Here is a 6000-nt window from a genome sequence, read left to right as displayed (position 1 = left end):
CCACACGGGGGGAGCTCGGAGTAGAGCCGCTGTTCCTCCACGTCGAGAGGAGCCAGCTGAGGTGGCTCAGGCATCTGTTCCGGATGCCTCCTGGGCGCCTCCCTCGGGAGGTGTTTCAGGCATGTCCCACCGGGAAGAGGCCCCGGGGAAGACCCAGGACACGCTGGAGAGACTATGTCTCTCGGCTGGCCTGGGAACGCCTCGGGATCCCCCCGGAGGAGTTAGAGGAAGTGTCTGGGGAGTAGGAAGTCTGGGAGTCCCTGCTCAGACTGCTGCCCCCGCGACCCGGCCCCGGATAAAGCGGCAGAAGATGGATGGATGGACATAGAAAACAGCCCCCATATATTTGTAATCCCCAGCCACCACTGGTGTACAGGACAAAAAGGACGACAGAGAAATACTGTGTTTGAGTTCAGAAGAGACATCCAATGCAAACGGTTAAACTAATAAACAAACGCACGTGTAGCGGCTGCTGCTTCCGCACTCTGACCCCACATCCGGCCCCTCAGAGGTGAATGTGCGCGTGCCACTTTTTAAAAGGGACTAACGGTCGCTTGAGTTCTCAAATCGGCGAAAAATACTATTCCTTTAACACGCATGTTGATATTTAGTTGTATTTTACACTATATGATCCATAAATCATTCTACCACAACAACAACATCTGAAAGTGAAAATACAGCAGAGGATTTCAAACGTCACGTGCTCGTTTTGAGCAGAAAGTGCAGATAATGTTCTAAAGTAAAGAGAAAAGTATCCAGAAAGTGTGAGAAGCACTTATGAACACTTATATATCACATGTGCCTCGTGGTCACATTATTGTTCCTTCACTAAAGTAATAAACCGTGTTCATGGGACTGAGGGCCTCACCTTCTGCTCGGACCTCTGAGTCCAGGTGGCGCTGTTTCCTCTGGTTCCGCAGCTGCAGTCAGACGCTCCTGCACCAAAGCTCTCAGCGCCAAACTCCTTCCACACATTTTACAAACTGTTTTAGCTTTAACTCGAGCCACGGACAGTTCTTTAAGCGCCAAGTCCGAGCCGCGGGGGCTGCCGGGAAATACACGCGCAATTATTTATTTATTTATATATTTAGAGTCTTTTTCTTGCCATGGTTCTTATTATTATAGTTCTTGCATGGTAATTTTGCCACAACTCGGGCATGTTTGACCCTGAACATTGATGAATGTCACACATGGGGACATAGGTCACACATGGAGACATAGGTCACACATGGGGACATAGGTCACACATGGGGTCATAGGTCACACATGGGGACATAGGTCACACACTGGGTCATAGGTCACACATGGGGACATAGGTCACACATGGGGACATAGGTCACACATGGGGGCATAGGTCACACATGGGGACATAGGTCACACATGGGGGCATAGGTCACACATGGGGACATAGGTCACACATGGGGACATAGGTCACACATGGGGTCATAGGTCACACATGGGGACATAGGTCACACATTGGGTCATAGGTCACACATGGGGACATAGGTCACACATGGGGACATAGGTCACACATGGGGTCATAGGTCACACATGGGGACATAGGTCACACATTGGGTCATAGGTCACACATGGGGACATAGGTCACACATGGGGACATAGGTCACACATGGGGTCATAGGTCACACATGGGGACATAGGTCACACACTGGGTCATAGGTCACACATGGGGACATAGGTCACACACTGTGTCATAGGTCACACATGGGGTCATAGGTCACACATGGGGACATAGGTCACACACTGGGTCATAGGTCACACATGGGGACATAGGTCACACATGGGGACATAGGTCACACACTGGGTCATAGGTCACACATGGGGACATAGGTCACACACTGGGTCATAGGTCACACATGGGGTCATAGGTCACACATGGGGACATAGGTCACACATGGGGACATAGGTCACACACTGGGTCATAGGTCACACATGGGGACATAGGTCACACACTGGGTCATAGGTCACACATGGGGTCATAGGTCACACATGGGGTCATAGGTCACACATGGGGACATAGGTCACACACTGGGTCATAGGTCACACATGGGGACATAGGTCACACACTGGGTCATAGGTCACACATGGGGACATAGGTCACACATGGGGACATAGGTCACACACTGGGTCATAGGTCACACATGGGGTCATAGGTCACACATGGGGACATAGGTCACACACTGGGTCATAGGTCACACATGGGGACATAGGTCACACATGGGGACATAGGTCACACACTGGGTCATAGGTCACACATGGGGACATAGGTCACACACTGGGTCATAGGTCACACATGGGGTCATAGGTCACACATGGGGACATAGGTCACACATGGGGACATAGGTCACACACTGGGTCATAGGTCACACATGGGGACATAGGTCACACACTGGGTCATAGGTCACACATGGGGACATAGGTCACACACTGGGTCATAGGTCACACATGGGGTCATAGGTCACACATGGGGTCATAGGTCACACATGGGGACATAGGTCACACACTGGGTCATAGGTCACACATGGGGACATAGGTCACACACTGGGTCATAGGTCACACATGGGGACATAGGTCACACACTGGGTCATAGGTCACACATGGGGACATAGGTCACACATGGGGACATAGGTCACACACTGGGTCATAGGTCACACATGGGGACATAGGTCACACACTGGGTCATAGGTCACACACTGGGTCATAGGTCACACATGGGGACATAGGTCACACACTGGGTCATAGGTCACACATGGGGACATAGGTCACACACTGGGTCATAGTTCACACATGGGGACATAGGTCACACATTGGGTCATAGGTCACACATTGGGTCATAGGTCACACATGGGGACATAGGTCACACACTGGGTCATAGGTCACACATGGGGACATAGGTCACACACTGGGTCATAGGTCACACATGGGGACATAGGTCACACACTGGGTCATAGGTCACACATGGGGACATAGGTCACACATGGGGACATAGGTCACACATTAGGTCATAGGTCACACACTGGGTCATAGGTCACACATGGGGACATAGGTCACACATTGGGTCATAGGTCACACATGGGGACAGAGGTCACACATGGGGACATAGGTCACACACTGGGTCATAGGTCACACACTGGGTCATAGGTCACACATGGGGACATAGGTCACACACTGGGTCATAGGTCACACATGGGGACATAGGTCACACACTGGGTCATAGGTCACACATGGGGACATAGATCACACATTAGGTCATAGGTCACACATGGGGACATAGGTCACACATGGGGACATAGGTCACACACTGGGGACATAGGTCACACACTGGGTCATAGGTCACACATGGGGACATAGGTCACACACTGGGTCATAGGTAACACATGGGGTCATAGGTCACACACAGGGACATAGGTCACAGATGGGGTCATAGGTCACACATGGGGTCATAGGTCACACATGGGGACATAGGTCACACATGGGGTCATAGGTCACACATGGGGACATAGACCGATCGGCTCGGCCCAAACTCAAATAAAATGGAGGTTGCGAGAACGCCCGTCGCAACAGTGGCGACTAGTTCAAAAAAGAAAAAACATGAAACTCTTAATCTTTGGCCTAGGCACATGAGACTTGGGACAGTGATAGAGCTACCGTTGACCTCTGACCTTTGATGAGTAAAACGCACCTGGCTCTATGATAAACAGGAAGTCAGCCATGTTGAATCAAAGTGGTTGAATCAAGAGTTTTAGTCTGAAAAGTACATTGTCCAATCTGTCAAAATCTTTAGTGAGTTCAAACAGAACAGTTTTAACACAAGTGCAGACATACAATTTCAAAAACCTAAAAAGAACAGCTTTGGCTAAACAACTGTTATAAAAAAAATAAAATGTCTTTATAACTCTTTATTAGACTCAAAAAGCAAATACTCAAACAAACCCTCACATTTAATGACATGGAAAAGGCACGAAATTGGGTTTCATAAAGGTTCTAGACTGGGTTTGGACCTGGTTTTGACCTAGTTTAGACCTGGTTTGGACCTGGTTTGGACCTGGTTTAGACCTGGTTTGGACCTGGTTTGGACCTGGTTTAGACCTGGTTTGGACCTGGTTTAGACCTGGTTTAGACCTGGTTTGGACCTGGTTTAGACCTGGTTTGGACCTGGTTTAGACCTGGTTTGGACCTGGTTTAGACCTGGTTTAGACCTGGTTTGGACCTGGTTTAGACCTGGTTTTAGACTTGGTTTGGACCTGGTTTAGACCTGGTTTTAGACCTGGTTTGGACCTGTTTTGGACCTGGTTTAGACCTGGTTTAGACCTGGTTTGGACCTGGTTTAGACCTGGTTTGGACCTGGTTTAGACATGGTTTAGACCTGGTTTGGACCTGGTTTAGACCTGGTTTAGACCTGGTTTGGACCTGGTTTAGACCTGGTTTTAGACTTGGTTTGGACCTGGTTTAGACCTGGTTTTAGACCTGGTTTGGACCTGGTTTGGACCTGGTTTAGACCTGGTTTTAGACTTGGTTTGGACCTGGTTTAGACCTGGTTTAGACCTGGTTTAGACCTGGTTTAGACCTGGTTTGGACCTGGTTTAGACCTGGTTTGGACCTGGTTTAGACCTGGTTTAGACCTGGTTTGGACCTGGTTTGGACCTGGTTTAGACCTGGTTTTAGACTTGGTTTGGACCTGGTTTAGACTTGGTTTGGACCTGGTTTAGACCTGGTTTTAGACCTGGTTTGGACCTGGTTTGGACCTGGTTTAGACCTGGTTTAGACCTGGTTTAGACCTGGTTTAGACCTGGTTTAGACCTGGTTTGGACCTGGTTTAGACCTGGTTTGGACCTGGTTTAGACCTGGTTTAGACCTGGTTTTAGACCTGGTTTGGACCTGGTTTAGACCTGGTTTTAGACTTGGTTTGGACCTGGTTTAGACCTGGTTTTAGACCTGGTTTGGACCTGGTTTGGACCTGGTTTAGACCTGGTTTTAGACCTGGTTTGGACCTGGTTTAGACCTGGTTTGGACCTGGTTTAGACCTGGTTTAGACCTGGTTTAGACCTGGTTTGGACCTGGTTTAGACCTGGTTTGGACCTGGTTTAGACCTGGTTTAGACCTGGTTTGGACCTGGTTTAGACCTGGTTTTAGACCTGGTTTGGACCTGGTTTGGACCTGGTTTAGACCTGGTTTTAGACCTGGTTTGGACCTGGTTTGGACCTGGTTTAGACCTGGTTTAGACCTGGTTTGGACCTGGTTTAGACCTGGTTTTAGACCTGGTTTGGACCTGGTTTGGACCTGGTTTGGACCTGGTTTAGACCTGGTTTTAGACCTGGTTTGGACCTGGTTTAGACCTGGTTTTAGACCTGGTTTGGACCTGGTTTAGACCTGGTTTTAGACCTGGTTTGGACCTGGTTTGGACCTGGATTGGACCTGGTTTTAGACCTGGTTTGGACCTGGTTTGGACCTGGTTTAGACCTGGTTTTAGACCTGGTTTGGACCTGGTTTAGACCTGGTTTGGACCTGGTTTTAGACCTGGTTTGGACCTGGTTTGGACCTGGTTTAGACCTGGTTTAGACCTGGTTTAGACCTGGTTTGGACCTGGTTTAGACCTGGTTTTAGACCTGGTTTGGACCTGGTTTGGACCTGGTTTAGACCTGGTTTTAGACCTGGTTTGGACCTGGTTTAGACCTGGTTTTAGACCTGGTTTGGACCTGGTTTAGACCTGGTTTTAGACCTGGTTTTAGACCTGGTTTGGACCTGGTTTAGACCTGGTTTTAGACCTGGTTTGGACCTGGTTTAGACCTGGTTTTAGACCTGGTTTGGACCTGGTTTAGACCTGGTTTTAGACCTGGTTTGGACCTGGTTTGGACCTGGTTTAGACCTGGTTTTAGACCTGGAGGAATGAAGACTTCTGGTGACAAACTGGATCAAGCTTTGTGTGACTCCTGCCGCGGACAAAGGACCGACAGTAGTTTAGGACTGGATTTGTGGTTTTGT

The sequence above is a fragment of the Eucyclogobius newberryi genome, unplaced genomic scaffold (assembly GCF_026437365.1).
Source record: "Eucyclogobius newberryi isolate DKJ021-1_F unplaced genomic scaffold, fEucNew1.0.hap1 SCAF_21, whole genome shotgun sequence".
In the NCBI taxonomy this organism is placed as follows: domain Eukaryota; kingdom Metazoa; phylum Chordata; class Actinopteri; order Gobiiformes; family Gobiidae; genus Eucyclogobius; species Eucyclogobius newberryi.
The sequence above is the reverse complement of the archived record's forward strand: the minus strand, read 5'-3'. Positions refer to the sequence as shown.